We start from the raw sequence: 18,905 nt of genomic DNA, 5'->3' as shown, positions 1-18,905 counted from the left end.
TCTTTCTTTTTTTTCCATTGATTTGAGAAAGAGAGAGGAAGACCGGGAGGGAAGGGGAAGAGAGAGAGAGAATCATCCACTCGCTTCACTTAGTTGGTCCAGTTCATTGTGTGCTCATTGGTTGCTTCTCATGCGTGCCCTGAGCCTGCTGGGTCAATGCTTTATCCACTGTACCACCCGGCCAGGGCCTCAACCATTCTTGAGAATAAAATACCCACACTCATGCACACACAGAGGCATGCACATGCTTATTTCTCATTTACTTCTTCAGTTCATGAGCTGGGTGACTTGTGCTGCTGGTTGCAAGACAACATGATGTTGAGAGGTGTCTGTGTGTTCACAGGGCAAGAAGGCCTAGAGACTATGCAAGCGTTTGCTTGGGGTTTTACCAGGTTGATCAGGTGCTGCAGACAGCTGGAGGAAGGTTTGGAAGATGAAGTAAAAAGCAGCTGCTGTGCTTTCAGGGTTATTTGGAGTCTGAGAGGAACGAGCTGGCTATGGTGACTGGTGTTCTGCTAATGGCACACTTAAAGGCATCCATCCTTAGCAGCCTTTATAATGAAAATTTGCTTAAAAAAGGGGGTTCAGCAGTTTTTGCTGTAAAGCTCTTTAAATCATGCGTAAATGAAAAAGATATCAACGCAGTAGCTGCAAGTCTTCGGAAAGTCAGCATAGGTAACAGACTGATGGAACATTTTCCTGCCAATAAACAAAGCTTTGAACACTTTGCAAAGTATTTTACTGAAGTAGGCTTAACAGAGCTCTCAGAATATGTCAGTATCAGCAAACCTTAGGGACTTATAGGAAACTCCAGAAAGAAGTTCAAGAACAGATGTCCCGTGGTGATCCATTTCAGAATATCATTTTGTATGTCAAGGAGGAGCTGGTAGAATAAACAACATCCCAGAAGCCCATCAGAACAGTACGGCTCATGTAGAACGGAGCAAACAAGCCATTGAGCACTTGAAGGAATTGACTCCTCTCTGTGCCGCTCTTCCTCCTCAAGGTTAGTCTGAGCCACCTCTCTCCCGGAAGGCTCAGGAGCGCTGTCATGGCAACATTCATTTCCCAAAAGCCTTTCAAAAAATGGTGGTGCTTTTCCCTAAAGCTGCAGTCTGGCCTGAAGAGCCTATTCTGAAGTGGCAGAAAGATGCATGCATTGCCAAGGGGGAAAGTGTCCTCCTCCTTGAACAAAAGGGGAAGTCCGTGGAGTGGCCCCAGAGCGCTGAGGAAGAGCCCGAGTCCGATGCCGAGGAAGGGGACTGGACTTTGAACGGCACCCTCAGGACAGCCAACGGGAGCCGTGGGGAAAATGCCATGTGTCGTGTGTCTTGGTCCTTCCATCTTTCTACCTCCCTATGGCGAGCATGAGATAAGGGCTTTCGTGACAAATTTTACTTTAACTGTTTCTATGGTTACCAGAAATGTTGGGTTCGGTTTCTAAAATCATGTTTTCAGCAGCTATAGCTTGGAATCTGATGTTGCATTAGTCTTTTCAGTTACCTTCTACTTCCTGTGTTTTCTATGGTGATCGTGTAATTTAAAGCCTTCCACAATGAACAGCTAAGGTTTTATTCCTGGGTTTTCTATGTAGACAGTTTTTAAGATGACTTGCTTAAAATAACTTGTTATAAAAATTCTCTTTCCAAACTGAACCATAAAAGTATCCCAAGTCTCAGAGAGCAATGATTTGTGGGATGATTTTGGTTTGCCCAAAGCCCTCCTCATCAATGCCAACCTCATACGCAGTAATGGAAGTTATTAACAGGAATCTTGAGTATTTGAACCGCTGCTTCCATGGTAGTATTGCCTTGGTATTATTAATCTCACATGTCTTTGAGCTCAGTTGTGGGCTCTCAGGCTTTCATTCTGTGGTGAAGCACGGAGGGCCAGCCTGAAGGGGAGGTCTGCAGGAAAGTGGATGTAGCAGACCTGCTGGGAAGAAGAAAGTTGAGCTTTTTCCCATTGGGAAACTTCTGCATTCAGAGTGTGTCTTTCCAGGCAAAAGAAATGGGTATTCTTTTCATACCATTTTCAACTGTACCTTAGAAAACTATCGCCATTTAATGAATTTAACACTTGTCATACACTTACTTGCATGGATAGGAGAGATCTCATGACATAGTATAAGTAAAGGCAAATGACAGAACTAAGCCCAGTCTATTGTAAATGTTAAATGTCAACACATACTAATTGGGACTCTAAATAGAATAACTCTTATTTCCTATTGGCTTAGACTACTTGATATAAAGAGCGGAGTGCAAAGATAGTAATATATTCTCACTTGGTCATATAGGACCGGCTTCATTGTCTTAACATATTTGCTTATGACTCAAGCATCCGGTTATTATCATACTCTAGTTCCCCCGCCCCCGCCATTTGTGTAATTTTCATAAGCCAAATATCTCTTCTATACAATTGACTCGTTTATTTTAATGGCTGACTTTTAATTTTCATCTTTTCTTGCTGCCACTCATCAATATATGTAGTCAGTAAAAAACAAAATGTGACCATACCTTTTGATGGAAAGAATTCATCTTAAAAGTGAAGTTTTTTGATAGATGAAAGAAACTTGCTTGGCACAATGTCACCAGAGACCGAGTGGAAATTGCCCCTTTCAAAGGTGCCATTTTATGAGCCAAGAATTTGGTGTTTCACAGTTCCTCTGCAGGGAATGATGTGTAGTATAATTTGCAGTGAAGGAGCATAGTAACCTTATGAAGAAGAGCATTATTACTGATATCGTTGCGAATGAGGTAAAATTGTTACATGAATCATTTTGACAAAATTTTCATGCACAGGAAAATGTATTCATTAAGTTTTTTGTTTTGTTTTATTTTAGTGATCTGCTTTTACTTTGTAATTTGTAGTCCTCCAAAGACTTAAAAAAATAAACTCCATCCTTATACATAGGTTACATAAGTCAGTCTTCTTTATTAATTTTTTTATTTTTTGTAAATTTCATGTTAATATCCTATGGTAATGGTATGTTACACATTCAGATATCTCTACTATGTAATCATTAAATAATTGCTCTTTTCGTCCTTATAGCTCCCAAACTGTAGATACCTACATAGAATTCTGAGGTAGTAGAAACTACATAAATATTTCTCTAAACAAATTAATGCATATTACTGCCATTCAAAGGGTGCCCTGTTCTATTATATACTGAGTATGGTGAAAGCATGTGTAGTCTTCCCGAACTATATTATGATCTTTGTTTGATCATCGTTTACTTACTAAAGTATTATAGTGAGTGGATAAGTCACCTGTGACAGTGTAAAAAAAGGGAATGCTTTCTAAGAGACCTGAAGATTTTCTCTTTAAATCTTAAGTGGTAATTTTGGAACTCAGCTGCTAATGCCAACCTATAGCCTCAAATATATAATTCTTAATAGAGATGTTAAAATTGTACTTGTATGATTGGATAGATGTTGATTTATTTTAAATATATTGTCTGTTTCGCCTGACCAGGCAGTAGTGCAGTGGATAGAGCAACGGACTAGGATGCAGGGGACCCAGGTTTGAAACCCCGAGCTCACCGGCTTGAGTGTGGGCTCATCCAGCTTGAGCACAGGTTTACCAGCTTGAGCACGGGGTTGCCGACTTGAGCAAGGGACATTAACGTGACCCTATGGTCGCTAGCTTGAGACCAAAGGTCTCTGGCTTGAAGTCCAAGGTCTCTGGCATGAGCCCGAGGTTGCTGTCTTGAACAAGGGGTCACTGGCTCAGCTGGTGATCCCATCCCCGGTCTGGCATGTATGAGAAAGCAATCAATGAACAAGTAAAGTTCAGCAATGAAGAATTGATGCTTCTCATCTCTCTCTTTCTTCCTGTCTGCCTGTCCCTGTCTGTTTGTATGTCTCTCTCTTTCGCTAAGAACCCCCCCACACACAAAATTTGTTCTCTGTTTCAGAGGGTAAGTTTTTTTTATGCCATACTTAAATGTGTGTTGGGAGCTGAAAAAAATAGTTAACTCTGTATTCAAGTTTAGATTATCTTTACCCTATACAATTTCATCTATGCATTCATCCTTCCTTTTGTTTACTTATCAACTGTTTGTTCAGAAAACATTTACTGAGGATCGAAATGTTTGCTATAGAAGCTAGAATGTAAGTGCCATGAACGTAGGACCTTTTTCTATTTCTTAACCACTCTTCTGCCTAGAATCTAGTAGAGTATCCAGCACCACCAAGTACTGGCTCAGGGAATGAATATTGGGTGAAAGTAGTTAAGCAATGTACAGGGCACTGGGAATTCAAAGAAAACATAGATTATGGTTCCTGCATTGCAGAGGCTCATATCTAGTGCGATCCTGCATCACAATGTATGATTCAGGATGGCACTTACTACACTAATGTTCGCAAAAATATTACCTGTGATTATTCAGAAGATCTCACCCAGATAAAATATGCAGTAGGTAATTCCCTTCTCATGTATATAGAATACTTGAGACCAGAGAGTAATATACCTCAGTTGTTGTTTTGCTGTCATTTTTAGGACTGCTAGTAAGGGAGATTGTAGGATGGGAAGGAGAGAGAGGTGGGTGGCTAGAATTGGCATTAGTGGTAGGAAAGTGGCAAAGCCATTACCTCATGCTGATCGATGTTCTTTCTAATCCTTTGAACACGTAGTTAAATGTGCTGAGAGAATTTAAGGAGAGGGAATGATATTATTTGGAATCGAGCCTGAACCATAGGCTGGTAATGGAATTCTTGCTGTAATGTTTCAACCCTCTGGCTAGTTCGAGGGCTAAACCACATCTGCCAGCACTGTGCCTTCCCAAACTGCCGATCTCCTCTCCTCCACATTCTGGCTCTTCTTGACTCTCTCCCTGCCCAATTCTGCTAAACTCCTTACAGCCAACAGAATCCTGGCTTTGGATTGTCAGCCGCTGATATGTTCAAGACAGATGGCTTTAGGATTTGAGGGAATGAACACCTGTAGTATGGGCCAGGCCAGGAAATTCTCAAAGGTAAAAATGAGAAGATGGTTTGGCAGTTGATTCCTGTGTATAAAGAGTGAAATGAAATGATGGCGATTCTGTTTTCTTGTTCCTGGATGAAAATGTATACACTGTATTGGACACTTCACATCTAAGTCATCGGTCTACTTTGCTATTTCTGCTTTTTTTTTTTTTTACTAGATCATGACTTCAATCTTCTTCATGTTATTTGATCTATATCTGTTTTCCTCCTGTGCATAACAATATTCATGATCTATTTGAAAATAGAAAGTAAAAGGTCAGCACTATGATGGCTTCTTTTTCTAAAACAGACTTGGAATTGCACAGTGAAACAGACTATGTCTTGATTCTAAATCTTAAGCCTCACAGTACAACTTTTTTTTTTAATTTTTTTTATTTTTCTGAAGCTGGAAACGGGGAGAGACAGTCAGACAGACTCCCGCATGCGCCCGACCGGATCCACCCGGCACGCCCACCAGGGGTGACGCTCTGCCCACCAGGGGGCGATGCTCTGCCCCTCCAGGGCGTCGCTCTGCCACGACCAGAGCCACTCTAGCACCTGGGGCAGAGGCCAAGGAGCCATCCCCAGCGCCCGGGCCATCTTTGCTCCAATGGAGCCTTGGCTGCGGGAGGGGAAGAGAGAGACAGAGAGGAAGGAGGGGGTGGGGGGTAGAGAAGCAAATGGGTGCTTCTCCTATGTGCCCTGGCCGGGAATCGAACCCGGGTCCTCCGCACGCCAGGCCGACGCTCTACCACTGAGCCAACCGGCCAGGGCCAGTACAACTTTTTTTATTAAATTTATTGGTTAATAAAATTGTATAGGTTCCCAGGGTACATTTCTATGATACAGGAGCTGTATATTACATTGTGTGCCCACCCCCCCAAAGTTGTCATCTTCAGTCACCATGTATTTGACCCCCTTACCACTTCCTGTCCCCCAACTGCCATCCCTCTGGTAACCGCTACACTGTTTCTGTGTCTGTAAGTTAATGCTCGTTTACTTTTCTTGTTGGTTCATTTGTTGCTTTCAGGGTTTTTTAATCAATGAAGATTGATTTGATTCTCAAGGGTTCTACACACTTGCATGCACTTAAAAGTTTATGAAATAGTTAAATACTCTTCATAGTGGAAGTGAAGTGATACAAAGAATATGGATAAGAATTCGAAGAAAACCTGATGACTAGATCCTGGGCTCACCGAAGTGTATTCAACAGAGAATAAATTGGTCTGGGGTGGATGTACTTTGATTTGCATTTGTAAAGGCTTTGCGATGCATGCCCCCCCCCCCCACCATCACCCTGGCACCCTGCTTTGCTCTTCTTGTGTCTCTAGCTGGCCTGGCAATATTCTGTCTTTAAAGAAGCTCCAACTTAAAAATACATTTTTTTTTTTTTGTCAGCAAAATGAGACCTCTGCAACCATATGACAAATCTAAGCACTCGATTGTTCTCGTTGCTGTTAGATCTCATTTTGCTCCAGTAGGTCTGTGGCAATGCCAGTTGTCAGCAGGCGTCCTTCCTCCCTTGGCCCTTGTTCATCTCCCACTGGACAGGCAGTTCCACATTTCAATCTGCTCCTTCCCTCCCATTCTACCCCTCCACTCGTCTTTTTCTAGGTCGTAGGAGAAGGAACAATGAACAATGATCATTCCATTTCTCCTTTTTCTCCTCTGCTCACAACTTAAGAACTAATGATCTTCTGATCAGAAAAACAGTTATTTAACTTAACAAAGTGAAATTTCTAAATACTTTTCTCAATGTGTCTCACTGGATCATATTACCTTCTATCCTAATCAATAGCCGATTAACACTGTGAGGCTTATTATTGAAATGAGAGAGCGCTGAAGCTTTAGAACATCTTGAAAAGTGATTTTCAGTTATCTTTTTCTAAAACACAAGAACTCTCAATATATTTTTAACCAACAGAACTATTCTTAAACAGTAGTAAAAGATTTTTTTCAGGGATGTGCAATCATGTATCTTTAAATACATTTATAAGGGAGTGCAATGGGGCATAGAGTGAAACTATTATCTGTAATTTAGACATATCTCAAAGAGATTTATCTAATAACATTATATGGAGTAAGTGAAACATGACTAACACCGGCTCTACTCAGTCAGAAGATGGCCCACAGGGAGGTCTGCAGAGCCTCCAAGTTGCTATTGAATTCCCCCCTTCCAGGGAGCCACGCAGAGCACAAAAAGAGCACGAACTTCGTAGCCCATTGGCCTTGGTTCAGATACTGACTCCACTGCTGCCTTTTAGCTGTGCAATCTTGAAAAATTTTCTGAATATCTCTGTGCCTCCTCTGAAAACAGGATACTCATAGCACCTCCCTCATCGGGGTGCTGCGAGCTTTATATTTGCGTATATAGGCATTGTCCCGAGAGCCAGGCTTGGCATGTGAGGCACACTCTATGTGCCCTTCAAACCATTATCAGACCTGATTTAAAAATGTAGTAACAGGCTATTAGGAGAGGAGAACATTCTGTAATTAAAATCTAGTAAATTAGCTTTAAATTTCATGTGTGTCACGTGCTGTTTGTTGAGTTGGCTCTGACTCCTGACAACCCTATGAATGAATGAATGAGGTCCACAGTGCTCTGTCCTCAAGAACCCTTTTGTTAACGCTGACTTTTCTAGGCTTCATTTTTCCTCTTGGAAATGAGAAGGAAGCACTTTATGCCCTACAGTGGCTGATGAGGAAGAAGTAACTTTTCTCAGTGCCCCTGTTTCCTCCCGAGGTTTAGTTTAAGCTTATGGCTCCCAAGGGAGTCCTGGACTGCAGCTAAAGCTCCGATGCTATTTACAGGGTGATCTAGGATGGTTCTTAATTCATGCGGATTTTAAGAGCCTAGAACATCTAAATCTGCTTTCCTGTACGTGAAGCAGGGATTGCTGGGTTAGAATACTATAAGAGTATGTTTTTTTTTCTCTTTTTCTCATTTTTTTCTTCCATGCCCAGTCCCTAAAGCTAGGTCACATGGTTTACATTTGATGGTTTTTCATAAGATTTTTCAGAGTCAAATACTAAAAACCATGAAAAATATCTTGCCCATGATATTGATTTAGACAAGCTATTACAACCAAACTTGATGAAACCTGTTTCTGATCTCCTGCATACGATGACGGTGATGATGATGATAATGATGATGATATCAGCAGTAAAATGTATTGATTATCTATCACTGGTTAGACATTATAGTAGGTGTTAATCACATCAGTCTTCGTGTTAATCATTTAATCTTCTCAAAATCTTATGAAGTATTATTCCAATTTTGTAAGTAAAAAATGAAATTCAAAGAGGCAAGTAGCTTTCACAAGATGCTGCAACTAGTAGGTTGTGTCCACTAGCTCCTTCACCAGACAGCGTCATGTCATCGCCCCACGCACTTGCAAAAATCTGTGGCATTGAAATGCCTTCACCCCTCTCAAAATTGAGATGCTTTGTTGTCTCTTTTTTTTCTTGTTGTCTCTTTTATGTGACTTTTGTTTTCCATGCTTGCTAGTAAATTCATATTTATATAAATTGCCTTTGTTGACTCCAAGGTATTAGGTTATTTGATCTTATTATTCTAATGTATGCCCTTTCAAGATGCAGCCACCAAGGAAAAAGACCTTGCAAAGCTCATGCATTTCCAAATGAGTTTATAAATAGAAGCAACATCATCCAGTCTCTTGAAATAGAAAGACATCAGGAGAGAGGCCATTTTCAGGCCTTTCTTATCTTGACCAGGTCACTTCTTATTATGTCCTCATTGACAAGTGAAAGCAATTGATTCCCTCTGTCTTTTGAAGGTTTATTGGGTGCTGTTTGCTACAGAGAGAAGAAACCAAATTCTGTTAGCCTCTGCCCATTCATCTCCTTTTAGTAGTGAGATAAAGCCACACTAGCAGCTTGGAAGAAGACAGTGGGATGATTTAGTCCCGTATTATGTGGTTCAACAAACATCAGCGAATGATTAGTCAGGCTTTAAGTGTAAAATACTGTAGAGCCCATTTAAAGCTTTAGGTCATATTTAACTCAACAGTGGAGATAAGTCATTCAGTGCAGTCTTATGCTGAGTCACGCAGTAAAGGGCGGAACATTACATATCAGATGTGCACTGAAAGGCTAGCAATCATTAAGTCCCAACTACTTTTTTAAAAAGTCAAAACAAGACATTTTCTAATAGTGTTCCCTGGCCTCCTCCCCATGGGCAACTTGTGTAGGGTACCTTCTTTCCACTCCTTCTCACTGTAGAGCTAGTTGTTGGGGATTCATGTGAGACAGATGAGTGAATTTCAGAGTCTTCTGACCAGTCAACTGCTTGATCTCATGCATTATGATTAATGGAAACATGGTAGCAGAAAAACCAAGGGCTGTGGAGGTGAACAATCATGGGTCGGACAACAAACACGGGTCCTATACCTTGCTATTTCTTCATCTCTAAAAAATGGACACAAGAATCTCAGCCATGTGTGCTTCTTGCAAGAGTGAAGCAGGATGGGATATGAGATGGCTGCGGCTGATGTCTGATACGCCCATGTGGTGCTTGTTGTCGGGGTGACCTTTCATTTCCCCACCCTTGCCTATCTGTCCTGGTTCTAGAGGAGAGCGGAGTTTCACCGTCATATGAGAGTTCAGGTCCCAAAGACAGAGTCCAGTCTTCAAGTTCCATGTCCACTGCTTACTGACTTTTTATAGCCTAGAGTAAGTTTTATATCTCGTTTGAATCTTTAATTTATTTATAAACTACTGGTTACAATAGCACCTGTATTCTAGGGTTATTTTATTACAGAAGATAATGCGTATACAATGTCCGACACTTAATACATGTTTGATATTAACATATTAATGGGAACATGTCACTCAAAATGATGGTACCTTATAATAATAACAAATAATGGTCTCTCATGTGACAGGTCCTATTCTAAGGGCTTTTATTTTCATCAAATCATACAGCTCCCTTAACAACCTGATGCGGTAGGTATTAATAATTACAAACATCCTTACTTTTAATATGAAAAAATTGAGGACCAGAGAGATTGACTTTCCCCAAGACCCAGAGCTAGAATTTGAATTCTGGCTGCTGGGTTTCAGGGGCCATATTTACAATCATTTTCTATATCTCATCTGCTTCACCTGTTGTTTTGCAACAGTGTAGTGAGGTAGGTGGGAAATGTACCATAGTTTCAAATTTTATAGTGAAGAAACAAATGATCTAAAGGGTCAGGTTTCTTGGTGAATCATCTCCCCTCAATTCATAAAACAAAAAAGCCAAATCTTCCTTCAGAGCTCCCAAAAGACTTCTAAGAATTCTTGGACTGTGCATTTTCTGTGCATATGGGGAAGAAAGGGAAAGATATCTTAAAACGTCACCCATTTTAGCATTTTCCTTCATCATGTGATTGGTTGTTTCGATATAAAAATTGTATTTAAAATTTCCAAGTGCTGAGGGTAATGGATACTCTAAGAAGATGTGTCATGATGTTTTCCCTACAGATTTTTGTCACTACCTGCTTGAGAACTTGGCCTTAAATATAAAGCTAGCAATGCTAAATTATAAAGGTTCTTGAGTATCAGTAGACTCTATCTAGCTTAGTATCAGCCCTTGGGACCTCTTTTCTTGCAATAAAGATGCCGCCTAATAATTTGCATGAGGGAAGAGCCAAGATTAGCAAATTATTCTGGCGGCTATCATGGTGAAGAAATGGTTCCTGCACAGAACTCTTGAACCTGTACATTGATTGCTGGGAAAAGCAATTATTAGCACATTTGAAGTCATTGCTCATGGCATCACTTATGGTGAATTAAAGTAGCTCAGGACTGGTGAGCAAAACCTCTCATCTAACCTATTCCTTCCCTTACCCTAGACACTCCAGTTGTGCCACAAAATTGTGGCTCTTTTATGCTGAGAGCTTCCATATACCTCTCAACTTTGCACATGCTGTTCCCTTGCCTTGGAATATCTTTGAGAATTTCAAAATCAGGCTTACATTAATATGGACTTTTTAACCTCCATATGTTGAATGAATTCATATGATTCTTAATGAAGAGGATGATGGAGGTGATTTAATAATTCAATATAATAAATATTTATTGACTATTTGTTGAATGTGAGACAGTGTCAAGGGTACAAAGATAAATAAGAGGTAGAGTCCACAAGCTGTATATTCAAATGAATAAGTAACCATTGGGTACGTATTATAAACCTGGAATACAAACCTGACCAAGATGTTTTCCAAGGCTTGCAAACCCTCACAGGTTTTCAAGGGAACCAAACATACAAACAACAACAGAAAAAAAGAAATAAAATATGTGATCATATCAGATAAAGGCATGATAAATCCTGAATGTGGTAGGCAGAGGAAGAGTCTAACTATGGTTTCATGGAGTCCTGGCTGGATAACTCAGTTATTTAGAACATCGACTCGATACACCAAGGTTATAGGTTTGATTCCCAGTCAGGGCAAATAGAAGAAACAACCAATGAATGTATGAACACGTGGAACAACAAACCGATCTCTCTCTCTCTTTTTCTCTCTCTCCCAAATAAGTTGGAAAAATTATATTTATAAGAAAATAACAAAAAAATTAAAAAGTATATCATGGAAAAATGTAAGGACTGGACCATAAAGGAAAAAAAAATATTTGTCTTGCAAAAGTGTTGAGGAAGACATCCTAGGGAGAGAATATGGCAGGAATGTCTTGCAATGTGTTGAGGGAACTCAGGAAAAGGGTTCATAGCAGGAATGAGGTGTATACAGAACTGTTAGAAAGGCAGATGAGCAGAAGTTATGGCTCTGGTTTGGGGACAATGCCTCCATATCCATAATCAATAGGCAATGGCTGCTGAATCCTCAAGGTTAGACACTGGACTGCTGTGAATTGAGCTCAGCTGTTACAAATTTTCACAACTGTTGAGCTTTCTCATTCACTATTCTTGTGCGAGAAGCAAGGCATCGTGTTCCCCTTCCCCCTCCCAAGTCTTGCATTTCTATCTCTTGTTGGCAGAGACTCTGCTATATTCACAGCCATAGCTACAGCCTTCCTTCCCATTCAACGCTGGATAGAAAGAACATAAAGAAGGGGTAGAAATGAATGCTAAGACACTGTATATAATATCTCACTCATGGAATATACAAAATTCCTTCCCACAGAGGAAGCAGCTTCTGTGGATCAGGGATATTGAGAGGAACGAAACATGCGCCATTCCTTTAGACTGTTCCCTTTGTCAGCACAATAAAAGCTGGTTTGAAAGAACATTGTGCTAAATCAGGTTAAATTTAAAATCTATCTTTACAGAAACAATTTAAACATAAAAAAAAAACTAATTGGGAATCATTGGTAGAATTTATCATTCTTTGACCACAGCACCAACAAAACTCCATTATCTTTAAGAGTCAGAGATTTAAACACATCTGTAGTCAGTGTGGCTCTGGGTCTTTTTTTTTTTAAAAGCAAAAGTATTAGAAAGTATAATCAATAAGTACTTAAAGCAATTTGAACTGAACTCTCCAACTGCTTACAGAGAAATGTTCCATTTCATGCCAGGGAGCCTGTTCGGCAGATTGTAATGTCGCAAATAGTGAGAAAACATAAGTCACCTTGAGAGCTGATTGAATATAATCAATGATTAATGGCAAATTTGTGGTTCCTTTAATGACTATAGCTAAATCAAATCAAACTGAACCATAAATTTAGATGCTCTCTGATATTGGGTCATGTAACAGTAAGCTTCATAAAGAAAAAAAATCGATTTTGTAATATTACTTTGATCGAACTCATAACTCACAATTTGGAGTAGTTTTTTTTTTGAAGAGTTTTGACTATCCATTTTGCATATTTGCATATATTTATTTAATTGGGATGGCAGGGTTGTGAAAATGTAATCTCAAAGGGTTCAGCCAAGAGCCATACATTTCCTTTTGGTTCATTTTATTTCAACTGCATGCACTAAAATCAGCATGGGTTCAATCATGTAAGCGTAGAGATGCTTTAATTATCATTTCATTGAAAAAAAAAATAAGGATTTGGACTAGTTTAGCTGTCAGTACCAAGGATTTTTGGAAATTAGTAGAATGGTTTCAGCAACTCTAGAAGTTTGATGGAATCTTATACTTGCTTGTGGATAAACTTGGCAAAATTGTAATCATATTTTGAAATGTATGCCACTGATGTATTGATCTCAAGATTTATTATAACTGCATGGGTACTCTCTCTCAGGTTATGCTGTCAATTTCTTTCTGAAAGCTTGGAGTAAACAAAAACAGTCCCCTATCAAACCATTAGGCAATCCAGAGGAAACAATTGTGCAGAAGGTGGGCCTGGAGAGGTAGAAATTTGCAACAAATATACCTTCTACTTCATGGTTAGATTTTACGGAGAGCAGTTGTAGTATTCCTGATCTCAGAGCTCCCACCTAGACACTAAAATATTTTCTAGACACTGCCATGGGCAAAGGCACTGGAGGAAAAGGCCAGGTGATCTATCTGTTCTTTTGTGTCCAGAGACAAGAATCAGAGGCCAAGAGGAGAGTCAGCAAAAAGGATCAAGGCATTGAGAGCAGCCCTGACAGAGGGAGGTGGGAGACCAGGTGATTAAGAGCCTCTGCACCCCAGTGGCAATCGTTGTTCATCTGTCAGTGCAGAGAACTGTGTGTGTGGAGAAAAACTTCCTCCTTTCCAGTCAGTCAAATATAATACTAATGGCTGATATTTGACTGAAATTTCTATTAAATAAGTTCATAGTCTCATAACCACTCTATTGAAGCACATTTAGGTAAAGAGGAAAGAATTGGGTTCTAAATATCTTTGAAACATCAAGGATAATAATGATTATACATTATAGAGAAAATAGTCTTCAGCTGAATTAAATAACAGCGCCCCCTTCTGATGAGTTCCACACTCTGATATACCACCATCTCCACTGCTCCTTCTTATCTAAAGCAAGGGTCCCCAAACTGCGGCCCCCTGAGGCCATTTATCCGGCCCCCGCTGCACTTCTGGAAGGGGCACCTCTTTCATTGGTGGTCAGAGAGAGGAGCATAGTTCCCATTGAAATACTGGTCAGTTTGTTGATTTAAATTTACTTGTTCTTTATTTTAAATATTGTATTAGTTCCCGTTTTGTTTTTTTACTTTAAAATAAGATATGTGCAGTGTGCATAGGGATTTGTTCATAGTTTTTTTTATAGTGCGGCCCTCCAACAGTCTGAGGGACAGTGAACTGGCCCCCTGTGTAAAAAGTTTGGGGACCCCTGATCTAAAGGATGATCAACATTTCATGCAGTGGCTCAACACCCCCAAACTGGTGTCTTCCGTGGCCCATTTCTTCTTCTCACAGTCCTGACTCATTATTTCAGCAAGCCTTCAGAGACCAGATCCCCTTCAACACAGATGATAAATCTCACCCTTTTGTTCCACCATTCTCAACCTCATTCTACTTGTGGTGTCAGTGGACTATTTCAGTGGGCTCTTTCCGGGTCTCTCTTCTCGCACTGAAACTAAACGTTAAGTGTAAATATGATTGTCTCTCCATGACACTCTAAAGGTTTTCAGCCTTCAGTTACACAAAACCAAAGCCTTTAAGACACTGCTAAGCTTCAAGTGACTGGCTGCACTTGTTCCAGTGCTGGCTCCAACTATTCTTTCCCTCCTCTGACTCCTTACTGTTCTTCGAGTATCTCACGGTGCTCCCTACTCAGAGACCTTGCACTTATTTTTTCCTTCCTGGAATGTTGTTCCCCAAGGATTTGTGAGCTTGCCTCTTGCATGTTATTCATATTTCTGCTCAAAGGCCATCTCCTCGGAGACTTCCTTAATCTCCTCTTTAAATTCCTCATGATGCTCACAATTATGCCCTTACTCTGCTTGTATTTAACCCTTATTGCACATATATAACTTACTTGACACCATATCTTGATTTATATAGTGCTTTTTCTCATAATTTGTAAGCTCCATGGGGGCTGATCTTCAGTACCGACAACAGCGCATTACCCACACTTAAAAAAAAATGCTTATTGAATGAGTGAATTTATAAATTTTTACTTAAAATGTCACCAGTTTCACTCTTGGATGTATACCAGGACTCTTATAGGCAATCAAGTCTGAGAACCACATCTTTGGTAATAGAGCAAGAAGGACAATGCATCATAAAATCTACCGGCACAATTTAATCATTCCACTTGTTCCAGTTGTATTCAAAAGGCTCTTCTGTGTTTTGACCTCACCAGAGAAAGCTATAAGAGCTAATTTGTGGTTACGAACACACAGAATATTATCCACATATAGTCATGCTTAGATCCACTCTGAGGGTTTTCAGAAATTAAGCATTATTTTTTTATGTTTTCAAGAGTCTTCTTTTACTTTTCCCAACTCCAAACATTAGAGATTCTATAATTCCAGGTTCAATATTGACTACAATATTAAATCTTTCTCTTTTTTTTTTTTTTTTTTTGGAGTAGTGCCTTAGGGGTTTATTCTGCCATAGGCTGCTTAAAATAGAGTTGCACAGAAGATCACAGCAGCAATAAACTTGAAAAGGATTCTAACCATGGCAAAAAGCAAATAGCACAGTTCAGAGGAAAAATGCCAAAACACAGAAGAGAGTTTTCCTTCTGCAGTGTTATATTTTTAGGAACTTTCTGTGGCAGGGCGAGCGGATCTGTTAGCATGGAGAAATGCATCATCCCTCAGTAAATTTTTATCATTCCCAGAGGCAGAAGAAAAAGATACTTGCATACGGTGAGTTTAAGTTTCCTTAATACCTGTTTCCCACTAGCTCCTTATAATTTTTTCAAAATTATTTTCCCTTTGTGTTTAGGCAATGAAGATCAGAGCCAATATTTCAATGCAGTGTTGGCGGAAGACAAGGAGTGCTGGGAATCAAGTGAGAAGCCCTAGAGGTGAATGATTTGCTCTTCTGCTTAAAGCTCCACGACCGACAGCAAACTATTTCATGCAGTGGATGGAGATTCTTACTTGCTGCCATATCTGTTTTCCCCTCCTTCCTGGCATGGCCATTTGACCAGAGTTCTCACTGATCTATTTTGCTGTAACAAAGCATCACAGACTGAGTAGCTTAAACAGCAGAATTTTATTTTCTCACAGTTCTGAATGCTAGTAGGCCAAGTTCTAGGTGTCCACTGAATAGGTTTCTTATGAGGTCTCTTTTCCTGGTGGTCATCTCTTCCCTGTGTCTTCACATCATCTTTCCTATGCATGTGTCTCTGTCTCAAATTTCTTCTTCCTATTGGGTTATCAATCATATTGCATTAGGGCCTAACCAAATGACCACGTTTTAATTTAAAATATCACATTCTAAGTTACTGAGGGGAGGGGGTAGGATTTCAACATACCAACTTGAGGAGGGGCACAATTCAGCCCTAAACATTTGCCAGTGGTAAGCAGAAGTAATTGTGTGCAACTTCCATCTCACCTGCTTAAAAGAAGCTCATCCTCGCTTTGCTTTCTCTTTTCCTTCTTGCTGCGGAGAAACAGGGAAAGCTGGATCCACCTTGAAGACCACAGGTTGGGTGCCAACCCGTAGGGACTGCCAAGATGTCTTCCTCAGTTAGAGCCTACCTTCTCCCTCTGGGCTGTGCTAGAAAAGAGAAATAGATTTACCTTTGTTAGAACTATCCCACTGATGTCTGTTCATCTTGATAACTCATTATTCATTCTAAAATGTTGAATGTTTTTGTCTTAGTCTAACTTTCTTCATCTCAAAAATAGAATAAAAAACTTGCTCAGACACATTCAGGTTGGTATAACCATAGGTGAAGGGTCGGTGTCTAGCAGCCCAAATAGAGATCTGGGGATCTGAGAGTTTCATAAATACAGTATTTTAAATCAAGTCTCCTGTTTTCATCCCACAGGTCACCAGAGAGTTGCAGGTGATGGATATTGCTAGTTCCGGGCCTTGGGGAGCTGTTTGTCATTGTTCCCTTTCCCTGGTACTCTTCATCTATCCAGACGTAGGTAGCAAACATTTTTTTCTCTCCTGTTGTTACAGTGGAGTTTCAGGAAGGAACAGAAGGGGGCATGAAGCTACCACCTCCCTGGGATGGAAATCCATGGTCCGTATTGGCGGGTAACTTCACCTCTGCCGAGAGATCAGAGCCATCTCTTAACGAGCTTCACCCGAAGACCAGGAATTCACTCTTTATGTGACCCAGTGGAAGCTTTTCATATTTAGTGCCCTGTTATATAGTAGGAGATAATCAACATCTATATATCAAGGGATCTGAGAAGACCACATGAAGTGAGTAAGGACATACCTTCATATATAAAGTTCTTAGCACAGTGTCTGGCTCATATTAGATGTTCAGTAAACACCAACTCCTGTGCATCCTTTAAAATGACCTTATCAAACAATTTTTAAGAGCCCGTTTCCCTTACCTTTTCCTCTTCAGTCATAACCCTAAGAACCTACTTCCCAAAGCTCCTAAAATTCTCTTTGTAGGGCTATAATATCCCCCATATTCAATTCAATATCAGAAAGACTTCTTTAATGTATACTGTTTTGTACATATTAAAGCTCTGAGTACGGGTAGTGAGATAAGCCTTGGTGAAACACAGGCTCGACTTCAGGGTCCTCACAGCTAAAAGCCTGCAACTAGGAGTTTATCGTGTGAAACAGGCTGCTTCCAATTCCAAAAGGGCTAATAAAGACTCTATTAGGGAAACAGAGACCCCTTCCTGGGAAACAGCAGGCTACGAAGCCGCTTGTATTTTCATGCTGTTGGAGAGTTGGTGCATTTTTAAAATTTTTTTTGTGGCATTTATTGGGGTGACATTGGTTAATAAAATTATCTCAGTGTCAGGTGCACAGTTCCACAACACATCACCTGTTTACTGTGCTGTGTGTCCACCACCCCGTCAAGTCTCCTTCCCTCACAGTTCATCCCCCTTCCCCTTCCTCCCTCACACCCCTTTCCCTTTGATAATCACCGTACAGTACCGTGTGTTTGCTTTGATTTTCCCTATTTAAACTGGAAAAGTCTTCTTCAGGTGAGGCAGGGTTCTGTTTCCTTTCCCCTACTGCACATTTGGGCAGAGGGAATTTGGTTAGATGAGGACAGTGGATGTTGGAAGTCCCTGCCGTCCATCTTGGTATGTCCAACAAGCAGCCATGCTTCAAGGCTCAGAGCTGTTGCCCGTGAACGTCCCACACCACCATCTTCCATTCTGAAGTGATATCTCTGAGTAGCTCTGTATTGGTGCTTTTCCGGTGCCCCTCATCCTCCTGTACTTTGATAAAAGAAATGTTATTTTTCTTCTTCCCTTAGCTGGACGCCTTGCTGTTCCTCCATGATCATGAATATGTTCATGAAGACGCGACAGGTGCTTTTTGGCTCCAGAGGACCTGACCCAGAGAAGAGCCAGATCCTGCCCGCTCTGTCCTCTGTACATTTTATCTCCCTGACCAAGCAAAACTCCATGAAACTAAAAATCATGCTCAGACACGTTTACTCCTAGTCGTGTTAACTTCCTGTTTAATCGCAACAGGACAATAGGTAATATATACTCTTGGGAATTTTCCCAACTAAATGTCGGGACTGAATTATTGGGCTTGATTCTCCTCTTCCCATTGTATAACAGCCCTGCGTTACCTCCATATTCTTCCTTAGCTTCATGGTGAGTGGAATGTACTTCCCCAAACTGTGGGCTTTGGACATGGGGTTGCTAATGGATAGGCTATATCGGGGGCTGGAAATCTGCTATGCAGTTGGCTTACTCACATGGGCCCCTGTTGTTGCCATGAGAAGATGTTCTGCAGGATGCTCTCCCATACCTGTACCCCCAGCTTAGTCACTCCAGCGGCCCACAGCCTCCCACCCTGATATGGAACCAGCTCAGCTGATTAGCAGATGCATGAGTGAGAACTCAATGTTTGTTGTAAGCTTTTCAGCTTTACGGTACTTTGACATGCACCATTATGGAAAACATTTCAG

The 18,905-nt window shown here is 40.6% G+C and overlaps 1 pseudogene; it reads left to right on the top strand.

Annotated features, from left to right (window-relative positions):
• The first annotated feature begins 312 nt into the window (after positions 1-312).
• LOC136406445 (eIF5-mimic protein 2-like) lies at positions 313-18,429 on the top strand (annotated as a pseudogene).
• The last annotated feature ends 476 nt before the right edge of the window (positions 18,430-18,905 follow it).

This window comes from Saccopteryx leptura, chromosome 5 (assembly GCF_036850995.1).
Source record: "Saccopteryx leptura isolate mSacLep1 chromosome 5, mSacLep1_pri_phased_curated, whole genome shotgun sequence".
Classification (NCBI taxonomy): domain Eukaryota; kingdom Metazoa; phylum Chordata; class Mammalia; order Chiroptera; family Emballonuridae; genus Saccopteryx; species Saccopteryx leptura.
The sequence above is the reverse complement of the archived record's forward strand: the minus strand, read 5'-3'. Positions and strand labels throughout refer to the sequence as shown.